Source organism: Oxyura jamaicensis, chromosome 4, assembly GCF_011077185.1.
Source record: "Oxyura jamaicensis isolate SHBP4307 breed ruddy duck chromosome 4, BPBGC_Ojam_1.0, whole genome shotgun sequence".
Classification (NCBI taxonomy): domain Eukaryota; kingdom Metazoa; phylum Chordata; class Aves; order Anseriformes; family Anatidae; genus Oxyura; species Oxyura jamaicensis.
The window spans coordinates 12545639-12561232 of record NC_048896.1 but is presented as its reverse complement, the minus strand read 5'-3'; the positions used below and the strand labels follow the sequence as shown (position 1 = coordinate 12561232).

Genomic DNA, 15594 nt, shown 5'->3' with positions numbered 1-15594 from the left:
ATTAAAGGCACCTCAGTCCTTTACTGGGATATTTTGGTGTTTCAGCCATGGATGTAGGGTCAAATTCTGCCCGTTCATAAGTTATCAAGAGATCCATGAAAAAATCTAAAGGCTGAATTTCATCATCATTAGCTATTGCATTAATAGCACTAATGTCTTAAATCTTAATATTCTGGCTCATTAGCTTAGGTAAAAGATCATTAATAAAAAGGTGCATTTTGGCCAATCAACGGAATTTATAAAAGCCTTTGTTTTGTTTTAAAACATCTCTTGCTTTACTAGTGGTTAGCATGGACACTAAATCATAATAATTCCATGATTAATAATGATAATATTGCCTAACAATGTAAGATCTACTGTAACTTTGGCTCAGACAAAGAGCTTAACTTAATTTTACTCTATCATAAATCAAGCCTGTTATCTCTGTCCATACCTGGCTGGTAGGTGAACACTTTTTTCCACCAAAAGCACAACAAATTTAGAAGCGGCTGAACGGTTGAGGGTTGAAGGGGCTGAGTTTGTTGGGTTTGGATTTGTTTGCTTTCAAACATACATCAAGAAACAAATTATTCTAAGACAGATCAGAAGTTGGTCTTTTAAGTGACAACCCAGCCTACACAAAATAATAATAATAATAAATTAATTACAAGAACACAGAACATATCTCAACAACCAAGATAATCCATTTGTCCGGGTATTTTGGTGTCTCACTAGAAGTCTCCCACTATCTCTAGTGCCTACAGGTGATCAAAACCAACTGGTACAGCACAGGTTTCATACAGAAATCATGCAAACGAATTATTAGAAAGAGGAATCCAACATGACAGTGTTAAACAGATGGAAGTCTGACTTACTGATATACCGCAAGACCAGAATCAGGACCCACCCACGCTCTAAACCCCAAAGTGAATTGGATCTGGTTTTATATAGAAAATGCCTTTGGTTTCGCCTTTGTTTTCTGTTTGTTTGCTTGTTTTGGAGGGTGGGGTGTTTTTTGTAAAGAACAAAGGAACAGTCACATTCACCCAGAGTTGTACTTGAGCTTCTGGCAGTATAAATGCATTTAAGAGATACACGCTAGATGCATCATTAACTCCATTTTGTTTGACTATTGCCTTTTTGTATCTCCTGTTGAATTATGAACTGTTTTTAAGTTCAGATGTATTTAAAATAATTAGTGATAGCAACACTAACATTTTATTTTACAATTAAAATGTGTTCCTTACTGTTTTCCCTGCATACTGGTGCAGTTCCCCCCAGACATAAGTAATGTGTAGACAGATACATTGTTTATTTACGACCCCAGTGACAGTTAATGTGGCATATGTGCCTACAATGTTTGACAGATAAAATGAGTTATTTACAGAAGCCGGGTTTATTATGTATGAATACTGAAACAGCTATAGTATTTGTAAAGTTCTCCATTTATTTTCCCAAGAGCTTGTTTCAGTGAAAGTTGTGATGTTTTGAGCTGCTCCAAAGAGGACAGCACAAAAACTGAGTCCCGTCCAGTCTATAACGCAGTCATCATCTGTACGTGCTAATTTCTAAACTCTCTCTGAATTTATTTTTATAGGTCTCGATCCAAACACCACTGAAGACAGTGACAAGATTTCTATAAGCAACAGTGGGTTTGGAATTTGGTCTGTAAAAATAAAGTGTCTGCAGAAGAGTAGGTTTGTTTCTGAGTCTCACAGGTTGGCATATTACAGACTAGGAATAGATGTATAAGGGAGGAAAAGGAGAAAACATTTCACTTACTAAATTTAATTATAAAGGGCCAAAAGCTTTATTTCTATTGAAGCTGAAAATAAAAATTACACTGACTTTGGCAAGTACACAAATTTTGATTTTTTCCTTTTTAGTAAATAAATTCAAATGCAAGGATAACCAAATTTTGACATAATTACTTACATTTCTGTTACTTAAAGCTAAATATGCAAGACTCTGTCACACGTGGTGGTGATTTTGTTTGGTTTTTGTTTTTCCCAACAGCTTTCTTTACTCCATTTCCTACCCTTTGGTTTCAGAATAGTTCAGGTCATTCTCACAAAATGCTGCAGACGATGTCAGTGGTCGTGATAGCTGCTGCCTGCCTTGGGTCTAAACCTGCCAGCTCGGAAGTGCAGTGCTTGTTGTGCAAGCATGTTATGCAAGATGCTGCAACTTTAAGAGCCCAGTGTCAGAGGTGATCCCTAAGGAGACTTGCATAACAGCCACACATAAAAATGCCAGTGCTGGTTTTTTGTTTTAAAAAGAGAAAAGGAATCCTATGTAATCTTCCAAATATATATTTTTTTTCCAAGGGCAATCACAATAGATCTGTGCACACATTTTGATTGATTTTCTGATGGCTTTATACATCCTTTACGGTATATGTTTCCATGCACACATACAAACCCTTGCTGTAGCTATCTGGGTCTTGAAACATTTGGAACCCTTTCAAAGAATATTTGTGCTGTCTATTGTGGGCAGACCTGAGTTATCTCAGCTTGTGTTTCAAGCTGGAAAATAAAAAAGCGTACGGCTGAGCTGAAGCTCTCAGCAGAGTTTATTAGCTCCGGCACAGATCTGTGGCAAATGCAGTCCTGTGGCTTATTTCCCCCTCCCACCCCCCCTCAGAGCAGACAGCAGGCAATCACTCCTGAAGGAAAGCTGTGCCCCAAAATACCTGCTATGCTCTTTGACCAATACGACGCTCAGTCCAAGGTGAGGCTTTTGCTCCCCAAAAATGTGGGATTACAACAATCCATATGCAAAGTCCAGCCACCGCCATGATATAAATACATGAAAAATGGTGGGAGAATACCTTCTCTCATACACATACACAAGTATATAAGCTTTGGTAATATGTTTTACACGTTTGTACTATAATCCCCTCTCCTCCAACCTCTGTCATATAGCTCTGCTCCCTACAACAAGCTGAACTTCTCACTTCTTTCTCTGCCTCCCTGGCCTGCCTCCATCTCCTTTGGGACATGGCCTCTGCCTGAAGGCCTGCAAGGCAAGGCTCTGTCCTCGCTGTGACGGTGGTGCAGGTGGAGATGCTCTGGCTCCCGCACCCTTCCACAGGTAGCAGTCCTCCTGGCTGGGGAAAGGGGAAGCGCTGGGAGCCGGGCGACACCAGCACTGCAAAGCAGAGCTGATTTTGCTTCTTTTTTTGAGGAACTAAGTATGAGAGTAGCTACGGGAACAAAGAGAAATTTAAAAATCTTGTGATCCCATTCAGCATGAGACAAACAAGCAATGCCAGTACATTTAAGCACTGAACAGAACAGAAAGCATTCAGCTCAAAACCAACTCCCTTGGGACTCACTTTTGGAGGGAGGTCTAGAAACGACAGTTGTTAGGGCTTGTGGTATTTGTCTGTGTTCGGGGCCAAAATCAGAAACCAGATGCAGTGAGGACCTCCACGTGGCTTTGTGTCACAGGAGACGAGGCAACAAAATATGTAATTCCTTTCCACTTCCGTCACTCATGATCTATTGTGAAATGATAGTGCTGTGCCAAGAAAAGCCTCTTTAGCCTCTGCTATTGCAAGCGTGGATGTAGATCTAAGTGGCCATATGACAGGCTATGTATTCATGTGTATATATTTACATCTGTATTTGTAAAGATGCGCACAGAGAAAACAAACCTATGATAACACTGCCAGAAAAATCACCATCCTATAAAGCCTGCAAAAGCTCAGGTTCACAGGCACAGAGCAGCAGTCAACTTTACTTGCAGTACTTTGAAGAAGCAGGAACCCACAGGAAGAGAAGGAAGGTGAGACCTGCAAGAACCCCACAAAGAAATGGCCTCATTCTGCAGAAGCCCTGACAGCGGCTTTAGCCTCTGGGGAGAGGTGGGTAATGCACCCTAAGCTGGTTTTAGGCATTTCCCAAGTCCTCTGCCACAGCCTTACACACTTCACTGACTGACTTGTCATCAGCCTGGCCTCCACGTCTGTTGGCGAAAGCAGTCCAGGTCCTCTCTGTGCACCCAGCTGCCCCACACCACCTGTGTGCTCAGGACACCCATGCAAGTTCCCCCACCACACTCCGCTGCCGCAGGCTTGGTCTCTCTCTGGACTTCCCTCTCCCCTCCCCACATTACAACAAAATACCACGGATAATCCTGGAGAGTGCCAAGTAAATACTCCCTCCATTATACACAGGTTTGCTATCATAAGGGAGTTATGTTCAAGCAAACTTTTTATTAAGGGCATGCCACAGAGATAGCATCTTTTCTTTCCGCCTCTGGCTGTTGACTTTAAACCTGGAAATCCCACTCAATAAGGATTTCTGACAGCACCGAAGTACAAGGGCAGCTTATGGTAAAGTGCTATACTCTATTTCAATAGTTTAAAAGCCAACTTGCAGCAATCACATCATTACTCACCATACAGGGCCCCATGTTAGCTAATGGGAAAAAGAATGAAATACAGGGCCTTCACATAGTCAGGATCCCAAATAAACTTGGCTTTGTTAAAGGACAATCCTTACAACGGTTTGTCTGGGAACAGTATTTCCTATGTATTTGACACAAATAGCCTTTTCTTCAGCATCAGAGCTGCATGTCTGCTTGTTCCAGCTATTTGTTCTTGAACAAACATATTTATTGTGGCTAATGAAAGGGGAAATCCCTCTCCTTGTTCATGTCTCTGTTCCCTTCTGTCCTTCAGTGACCTGGCGTGTGCCTCACCCCAGAAACCGAAATGACTGGAGCTGCCAAGAGCATGGAGAATTGTTCTGGGCTCCCACTTCTGAAACCACATGCAGATTTTGTTACGGAAAATCTCCCACACTGAACTGTAAATATCAATTCCCTTTTAATGCTCTTACTTGTGGAAGTTACCTCCACCACCTACAGACATGTTCTCTTCCCCAAAAGCTAGACTTAGCTGTCCCATTGAGGTGCAGCCAGTGGTGACAGGAAGGCAGAGTCTTTTCCATTCCTGCCACCTGCTCATGCAGGTGGCTCCACTTCTTGTAGGCAAGCTGCAGAGGTCAGTAATACTCTCCCTCTGTGCTCATTTGCACTTTGTGTAGTACTGTCAATGACTGTTCAATTCATCCTGGGCCACCACCAGTCCCAGTTGCAAGAGAATAAAGCTGGATCCTCATTGCAGGAAGCACAGCACAACAGGACGCGCACCGTAGAGGGTCTTAGACCTCTGTAGAGGTCTCTGTGGAGGGGGACAGGAACAGGGGCTGTGGAGCACTAGTCTACCTTCTCCTGAGTGACGGGAACGGCTGGAGCATGCTCCGGGCATCCCTGCAGAGCCTCTCTCACTTTAGTTTCAACCTAAAGAAATGGAATTCATATCCCGAGACCACTCCACAGTGTGAAGCAAACAACAGCAAGTGGTCTGCTGTCGATTTGCTGGCAAAGCGCACTCCTGAGCTAGAAACCCACCTCGAGTCGCTATCACCTGGCTCTTGTAATCGAGCAAAGTCAATAGTAATATGATATTCCTGGTTTAGCTAAACATCTGAAATCTGGTTCCTTATCTGAAGCCTTCATTATAGCTAAAACATTGGTTCTGAAAAAATGAAATGAGAATTATAAGTAAATAGGCCATCTCTCAAGAGTTCTGATATTTCAGATTAGGGACTTGAAGTATGCAGAATACTGATAAAAAGAGGAAAAAAACATTATTAAAGTAAATCAAATATATTCAATACATCAAAGTATACTAAGAACTGTAGCAAACAATTTTCCTGATGAAATGCAGGTGCAGTTACATCTTAATAAAATGTGTTTACAAAAAAAAAAAAAAGCATTTGCAAATTTAAATTTTTCTTCTCTGAGGGGCAATAATTCTCTATATTCCTGCTACATCCCGCTCTTATTGCTAGTCCTAAGTAAGCCTAATTGTGAATTACCATTTGTGATCCAATTTTGCTTCTTCTATTCACAATCTGAAGGTCTCGGTCCTGATGTGGCATCACTGGGATTTCTTGCACAGCAGTGACAATATAAAAGGGCAAGACAGGACTAACCTGGGTGTATCTCACAATCACCTCAATGTCCCTTAGAGAAGGGCCTCGTTCTGATTTATTTTGTATATCTGGATTACAGCACATCAGGCACCTTCATGTTTTAAGGAACTGGCAAAAACTAGTTTATCATTACACTGAAGAGAAAAAGAAATAGCAGTTAAAAGTACAAAATTTCTAGGATTTAAACAAAAATTTCTAGGATTTAAATGCATTTCTTTGTAATCACAAGTAGAAACTTTGAACCCAGCACTGCCTCCATTGCACTCTGCACAGTAAGTAACTTTCTGTCCGGCGGAGGCAGAAATAATTTATGATAATGAAGAAGCGTCAACCATTGGCACAGATAGCGCATATCCCCTCGTTGGCTTTCTGTGACTCCACAAACCTTCCTAGGAAACGTTAATGGTAAAGTTTTGCTTTCAGAAACATTGGCAAAGCCCTACGTCCCTGATTCCCAAGCTGGGATCTGCAAAACATTTGTGGTCCGTGACACCACAGTGCATGGTCCACACCATGAAACCATGCTAACTGCTGACCTTTGTGATCATGGCATTGTGCAGCAAACGTTGTGGTTGCTAGGATAATTGCTTTGAATAAAAATTACTTCTTAATATTTGCCTAGCTAAATTTGTGGTATATTTCATGTCAATGTGTAACTGCACGTGTTGGTGGGAAGGGAAGATGTTACCGATCTCTCTTTCTTCTCAACACATAATACACCGCTTCACAAAGAGGCTGCTTAAGAAAGCTACTCCTGGATGTGAAGAGAGGTTCTAAATTAAGCATATTCAAGTTTCAATAGCACGTGCTGGTAGAACTTTTTTAGACATTTTTAGTTTCTGCTGACAAGGAAGTTATGGGGTTTGGGCATCAAAAAGGATTAAACCCCACAGACATAGGCTGCTGACCAGGACGTACAGCCTTCGCTCAAACTCTAATAAAATCCAAATCCTGACTCCTGCAAGCAATCTGAGGATCTTCATGGTTTTCTAAGTTTTCAAAGGGTGTGTGTCAGTGTTTTAAATTTAGTTTACATCTTTAAGAAATAATTGTTTCAACATTTATATTTAAGATACGTACGGATGTAAATGGGTACCTGGATATTTACAAACAGCGGCAATAATTGCCAGCTTGTCTTGAGGATTAAAGTGTCACAGCTTGCAGCTCCGTGAAATATAACCCAAGAAGTTTACACATTTGGGAGATATAACAATGGGAAATTATTCTGAGGAAGTGCGCAAGGGAAAGCAGCATGTATTAACTGAAATATGTTTAGACTGACAGTATTAATTGGCAGTATTAATGGGGATGGAGGGTCACCGATTCCTCTCAGAGATCTTTGTGAATCCAAGCTAAAACAGGTCCATTAGCCTGGACGGTGACTGCATCTGTGTTTACCTTGCCTCTTCCTCCCTCTGAGCCCCAAACCTCTTCCTTGTGCTCGATGTTATTTTGCAAGTGGATACTCGGACAGCAAGCATAGATAAAATTAAAGGCATCATCTACCTTTTCTCAAGTTCCCTGTACTGGGTGTACACGAAATCATTTCCACCAGGGTGACCTTTGTCACAGCCGCGGCCGCCCTTCTGCAGCAGAGGAGGCCGCGCAACTCTGAGGGAAAGCCTCAGGCCACACAGGGCCTCCACCCTCAGGCAGGAGCCAGGTGGCTACAACGCTGCCTTCGATACCACTGCCTCCCTCGTGTGTACTCATTTAAGAGGATGAACACATCCATTTGTCCAGCCTTGTTTACGTACTTAGCTAAATTTATACCGTCCTGCGGCTCTCCTGGCACAGCATGAGGGAAAGGGAAATAAGCTTTGCCCTGACCCAGCAGCAATAAAGGCATGAGCGAGTTCTGCCTACTTGCAACAGGAGACGTGCTGTTGGTCCTCGCTACATCACCAGGGTTTTCAAAGGAGAAACTTTAAAACTTCCTTTGGCCCGAGATGAAACTCTGGGCGTTTTAAAACTGTTTTCTCTTGCTTTATTAAATGAGTGAATGATTTAATGTTTCTTTTAAAATGGGAAATGGCATCACACTGCCATAATGAAAGCCTGTTTTAGATTGTTTTATTACACAATTTTTAAATGCACATTGCCATAGCATTTCATAGCGGTGTATTTACATCTACCTTTCTAAAACACACAGTATATTATGTTGCAATTAAAAGCCCACAAACTCAATCTGATATTTCTTCACTAATTTATTCCCAAGCCAATATGTATTTTAATGTTCCAAACCATTGCTAATTAACACATGGAAATATTTTAACATGGATTTTGATTAATTCCACTTAACAGTCTAACCAGTGCTAAAACATATGTGGTGTGTCATTTCTTTCTTTTGAGGAAGGCATTGGCATTAAATCTTTCAATCTTCCTGAGCACCAAATGCTAATTTCAGGAAGATTAAATAACAGACTGCAGCTACAGTTTCCTTTCTTTACTTCCCAGAAGGTGAAATGAACATATTTATGTGGGAGGAATTTCTTTACTGCACAAGCCAAAATACAGAAATTAGATTTTTTTTCCCCAACATTGCTAATACACTAGCAATCGCCTGCCAACTAAATAACTTTAACCTATATCTGCAGTTCATGGAGAGTTGCCAAGTTATGCATTCAGCTTTCTTTCCCTCTTTTTTATTATTATTATTTTTATTTTTATTAAAGTATTCCCATATGATGTTTCCACCTGCAGCTCCTAAATGCTTTTCCACACTTGAATCAGAGACAGCTAGCTTGCGGTGGGGTGACTCTGGCCATAAATCCGGAAATGCTCATATACAACCATCCTCTGATTTTCACACTTTGAAGGTATGCTATAAATATGGTTCATATGGTATGGCTTTCATGGTTTAAAGTCTAGTATGATTCTGCATGTCATTGGACGAAGCATACAAAATAGCCAGAGGAATTCATGCAAGTAAGCAACTTATGCATGTAAAAGAACCAGAACATAGAGCGGAGGCTGCTGCCTTCTGGATCACGGGTTAATTGCTCGCATATTGCACACAGCTTTTCACAAGATGGAGTTTGATGAGTTTAAGAGCAGTTAAGCACTTCTGCTCTTGTGAATCCCACCAGAAATCCAACCACACCTGAGTACTGTAGTTACTCTTCCCCCTGTGGCGAGTCCAGTTTACGTCCTCACTTCCACTGTCCATCCTGCTTCCTACTGAAGCTGAAGCAAGGACACGTTGTGCATTAAGATTGTGCCTACACTTCCTTCACGTCTACCACATCTCTCTGTTGCATAATAACCTTGTTTTCCTCATCTTCCCCTACTCCTTATTTTAGTTGTTGCAATATTCTCTGTAAACCTTAATTCAGCTTGACAATATATGGGGCTATCCCTCCTCCTTTATCTTTTGCTAGATATATTTCAGTCTCAACCACTACCACTGTGTCTGAAACAGTGCTTTCTATTTGGTTTCCTATTAGCTCTATAATATCTAATCACACTTTCTGCACCATTTGGCTGCCCAGATTCCTGACATTTGCACAAGAGCATTCCATTTGTTTCTTACTGATCTACACTTAGCAGATAAAGCAAAGTCCAATTTTCTACTTGACTACCATTTTCATCAGGATTAGAACTTTTTTTCCCCTCAGAGTCTGTATTTGTGCCCACCGATTTTCTTGTATTTTCTTCATGCCTCTTTTTATACATTTAAGAGTGTATTGGATGCAATATTTTCACCACGCTCACTTGGTGAGTGGCCCTGGGAGAAAGTCAGTGATAGCTGCCAGCAAGAGTGCCAGCTCTTGTTCAAGGAGCTGAGGCTGTCCTGAGAAGCCCCACATTCAGTCCCAGTGATGATTCACGATAGCTGTCATTACCCATGCAAAAATGTGTGCAGACTCTCTTGCCTGAACTTTAAAACAAAACAAGAAGTGACTTCTGTGTTCTTGGACTGCTTAAAAATGTAATTCTTATTCCCTCTACAAAGGAAAAAAAAAACAAAAAAACACCACCAAGAACAACTAAAAAACCACCCAAAGGTATGACTGAAAAGAGCAGTGAACATCTACATAGGTTCCTTCTATCTAACTGTGTGTTACTTTAAAGGTTTGAGTCAGATAAAATAATATTTAACTTAGCTCATGGTAAGTTTACAAATGGCCATTCATTCTCACACAGAGAGCCAAACACAGATCCACAAATATCTGCCAATCCTGCTCTCTGTGAGCCGACGACGTGCTGTTCACTCAAGGGCTGATCACAGCCCTGAGTGAAAACATACATAAGAAAAAATCAAATACCTGAAAATGGTGCTTTCTCGTCTTTTGTTACACGAGCATTCTTTGTTTTACAGAGACAGGATAGTCACTAAAGCAGGTCATGTTCCACAGCAGTGTTAACAAATAGTGCAAAGACTCTGGCTTTGTTAGCGCTGCTGGACTACTCCTGGAAGAGCACCCGGCTTAGCTGACAGCTAAGCAGAGCATCGAGATCCGAGAGCATTCTTCCTGATGCATTTGCAATGCAGATAGATGAAAAGTAGATGCTGAAAAATCAGCTCTACCAACTTCTGGTCATTAGTCAAAAAGTACATTGCCAGTCAACATAAAGACGATTTCACACCACTTAACTAGATTTCGATACGTCTTGATACGTTTTCCTTAAATTAACTGCAGCAAGTAGAAAAGAGATGCAGTTTTAGTTATGGAAAAGCAGCCATAAGAATGTATACTTGCTCCATGTTTTTTTTCAACAAAAAATCTGAAAAATGCTCCTCTAAGGGTGGAAAGTAAGTATTATGGCCTCCCTTTCCTAGTCAGATGCACCAAAGCACTGAGGACCACACATCAAAAGGGGAACAGGATTGATTGTTTAAAGATTTCTGACTTCTGTTCAATTTACAGAACTCAATAAATTAAGCTTGCTATAATGAATTTGAGAAGTACCAACAAAGTGACACTGTCACATAGTCACAGACCAAATCCATTGGCAGAGCTCTGCGTACACCCTGCAGTCCCCCCAGGCCATTAAATGATGCCTCCCCATCTTTGCTCAAGCAAAACCAATTCTACTGCTGCTCTCCCCAAAGCCTTTAAGGTCATCTTATTGTGTGACACTATTAGATCACACTATTTGGGTAACAGTATTTCTTACTCTTAACTTGGATCACTAACAAGTCACTTATAAGCAGCTACTCGGGCACTGTGGAATTTCAAAAAAAAAAAAAGTTCACAAATCACTTTTCTAACACAAAACTTTTCTAAGACCATGGTCTTTTAACTATGCCTAATTCTATGGGCCCTGTTTTGCAGTTTCTGAGCTGAAATGCAGAGCTCCCATTGGTCACAGAGGTTAAAATTCAGGCATTAATACGCATCATTATTTTTTACATTGTATTTAAAATAGTAAGCTGTCCTCTTGCTATTCCTGCAAAACACTCTTCCTAACAATTGTCCGAGCAATCGGACAGTAGCCTTAGAGAGGCCACAATAAGAGGTCTTCAGTCGAGTGGTGTCATATGGTCTTCATTTAGAAGTATCACAAGAACATTACTTCTCACAGTATTTACAAATGAAAAACATATGGCCGTAACCTGTAATACTGCAAGAAATACTGCTCTTTGGGTTTGTTTTTGGCCTCAGACTTTTGAAATATGAACCAAGCAAAGGGATTTCAGCTTAATGCTTGATTCGGTCCATTCTTCTTCAGAGCTCAAAGTCTGGGGAATGGATAAAGCCTGCATTTGAAAAAAAAAGTGATTTACCCACAGCTATGGTAATGCACTATAGCTGGCAACCACAGCAGCTTGTATATCAGAAGGGCGTGGGGATGGTTAAAGACGTCTACTTTCCATTTAATTAAAAAAAAAAAAAAAAAAAAAAAAAAAAAGATATTAAACTGGCTTTGGTTCCGACAAAGAGTTTTATAAGGCATATATAGGCCCCTTGCATTTACTATTTAGGTTCAATCAATATGGTTATCTACCTGTCAATTTTTCTTGCTCTTTAATGCAGAAAGAGAGCAGCCTTTTTTATAGCTAGCTCAGAAAGTACTAAGCTAATCAATACATGCAGCGATAACAGAATGATTTGAAACATGTAACAGAAGCTTATCACTTTGCAGTATACTGAACCCGTCAAAATATTTTCCTAGAAATAAAGTGAAAATAGAAGTTCTTCATTTTTTATTACTTAAGTGGGTGGTGACATAGATGTTGTAGGCCGTTTGGATTTGTTCCTAGCTTTGTATTTTTAGGGAAATTTGGTATATGAGAGTTTGCTACTTTGTAGGAATGTGAGACCAATTGTGCAGTGAGATTTAAAAACTCTGCCTAGAGAATCAAACATTATCACAATTGCCCTTGATTTCCTGTCCCTAAACATTTATTGGAAATCCATGCATTGTTCTGGAGAACAGTGCATAAGATTTTCCAGGAACACATCTTCTGGTGTTCCCACAGACCTTAAAACCCTTTACTTTACTCAATACTCTCAGTAATTTGTGTTTGAGCCCAATCTGAAAAGTACAGGCTTTCCTTTCAACTATCTCCTGCTGAGTTAGTCGATTTGAAATAATTTGCAAGCATCTGATTCCTAGCGGTTTAAATATACATACATGTATCAAGATTCTGGATTTTAATGCAGCAGAGAGAGGATCAGTTGTTAGTATGGTCTCTAACCTCTACTTTTTTGAATAAATGCATATAGGATTTAGCTATGCAATTCTCCTTGACTGGTAAGTAACAATCATCTGCCATCATACAATTTAAGTAGGTGGAATTCTACATAATACAAAAGCTCTTTGTGATGTCCCAGCCTTGCCACAATTTACCAAATGTTAAATGCAAGCTCAAAATTAATGTATGTATGTATGTATGTATGTAAATACAGAATAAAGAGATCAGCGTTAATAAGAAAGGAACAGGAAATAAAGTTTATGACTGGAGGCTTCTTATCAAGTTTGTGTTTTAACTCCAGGGCTATTGTTATCAATTCTGTGTCATGGTATCTGGTGCATTTCTGCATGCCCCCCGGAAGACGTGACAGACTTATGGTCTTCCAGTTCTGAAAGGTCTGCTTCATGGTTTCTGAATCCTGGAGGCTGCAAGCATGGGCGCTGGCTATTACATTGGGTTTTACCCAAGGCACCAAAGCATTACAATTTTTTTACCTTCGGCTTTAGAAAACTATACCAATAAGTAAAACAAAGAAGAACAGTAAAAGAAATCAAAAGGATCACACAACCATAAAGAAATCCTTAAAATGACTAAATGAAGTCTACAGAGGCTCTGCTGTTCCTGTTCCTCTACCAGACGTGTCCATGCATGGTGCAGACAGGTCTGAATTAGCTCTTTGTGGTAAGTCTGGGTCTGGAAATTACACAGCAGCATCCACTGAGAGGTAAGGGTTATTCCATGGGTGCAAAAGAGCTGTTACCATTACATTCTGACCCAATCTGGTAAGTCTGTGTGAACTCACCATGAATCTTTACAAGCTCAGAAATCACTAAACCACAATCCACTGCACAGTGGAGACATGCCAGCAGCAAGGCATTAACATCCTTGTCCACTCCAGAGGAGCTGAAAGATGGATGGGCATATCTGAGGGCAGAATTGGGCCCTGAGAATGAGCAAAGATTCTTAGAGCAACACCTCAAGTGACACAAATTACGTTATAAAATTGATCACTTCCTTACACATGGCAGAATGCTTCCAGGGCACTCAACATCCTATTCCATTAAGCCATGATAAATGAGACCATATTTCCACATCACTCTGAACTCATCTTTTAAATCTGCTTCTTCCAATATTTGGTTACTTTTCCCCCCTCCTTAAGATATTAAAAACGGTCTTTTTCTTTCCCACCATGAGACATCTTAATAGATGACATTATTGTAGGACTGTCACAGAGGAGTTTTATTTCTCCACAGAATTCCTCATTTTGAGAGCATGCAAAATTTTGAAAAAAAAACACTGAAAAATGTTTGGTGTGCAATCTCAACGTGTAGACCTGGCAACTTGAAAAATGGACTCAGATATGGGAGGGCTACAGAACAAACGATGGAGAAATGCCCCCAAAAGTAACTCTCCTAGTGCTAGTTCGAAGAAGATCACCACCACCACCACAAGGAACAGAGTCAGGATGGAAACCCGTGGAGCAGGAGCAAAATTGTTTCAAGCAGATGACTACGGCTGGAGGTGGCAGGGGAGGGTTCATAAATTGATAAGCACCACCGAAGGATCATAAGCCTCCACATCAATTGTATAAAGATTACAACAGAGCCACTCGCTGCAGTCATTCTGAAAAGGTTATGGGTTTCACAGGTGTGCACTGTCAGTTCTGATTAAGCTTAAACTAAGCCAGTTATCTATAACGTTGGATTGGAAGGAGTTTTATTGCTGAACGCAGGGTAAATCAAATTCAGGATACACATCTGTGGAAAAACACAGAGGGCCAAAGTTCACAGTCCTGACACAGGAAAAAAAAAAAAAAAAAAAAAAAAAAAGTAAAAATAATCCAACTCTCCAAACTCAGGAGGAGATTTGCCTGCAAAACATCCATCAGTCTGGCTATTGTCATATGTTCTGTATCAGAAAGGAGAGTTATACATCACCTCAACACAGCTTTGGGTTTTCTTTCCTTTTTCAAATCATTGCTCACTTTTATGAAACAGAGACTGTTTTAAAATTATTACCTGCATTCAGTTCTAAAGTGCCTAGAGTTCACCATTTACCTTATCATAAATGAAATTAATTATACACCCATACTTTTCACTACACAAGATATAAACTAAGGCAGCAATAGCAACAACTTCACAACTTAATTTTTCATCTCTGTGACTAGAAACCTATCTGTTAACAGTTCACATTAGAGATCCTCAGAACTAAACAAAAAGACTGTGGGTGAAATCCTGTGCCCAGAAAGAATTGGTAACAACTCAGTTGACTTCAACAGTGCCAGAATTTCACCAGAATATGAAGAAAAAAAAAAAAGACAAGTTGCAAAAGACACATTCTGTTTCCAAAAATACTTCATATTAATGCTGCACTTGAAAGTACGCCTGTTGACTCATAGTGTTAATAGATGGCAAAAGTGAATAAATGTATTTGCTTTTGCAACATCATTATTTCCTTTGCATGCAATTATTTACTTGCCAAACAATGCTAGCGACAAATCGCAACAGACTATGAAGCCATCTACATCAGCAGATTTTTAACCTAAGGTAAAAATAAACAGAAACATCTGTAAAGTAATCTTGTACAAAGCTACGTTTATTAACAAATACATTTTCTAATAAAACACCATCTGCAAGCAACCCTCAGCTTCCACTTGATATAAATAGGCCTTTTACTGTTTTCAGATGCAGTTCCCAGAAAATTATTCCAAGCTCTACTGCAAAACACATCAGTCTTTGTTGCTGCCTGGAATGTTAATAAATAACATCAAGTTTTTAAATAGTCAAACAAATTATTGGCTTGAAACAATTATTCCAGTAGAAAAAGCTGACCTTTTGCAATAAAGTGGCTTAAGAATGCATCACTCCTCATTCCTAGTATAAAAATATTACCAAACAGGGAAATACTTTGCAGAAAACAAAAAACTATGAAAAACCCAGATTGCAATTCTGCTCATACACACAC

At 40.0% G+C, this 15594-nt stretch overlaps 1 protein-coding gene across 6 annotated transcripts in view; it reads right to left on the bottom strand.

Annotated features, from left to right (window-relative positions):
• AFF2 (AF4/FMR2 family member 2) overlaps nt 1-15594 on the bottom strand; it is a 366303-nt gene that overhangs the window by 227067 nt on the left and 123642 nt on the right. The gene's annotated exons all lie outside the window — the stretch shown is intronic.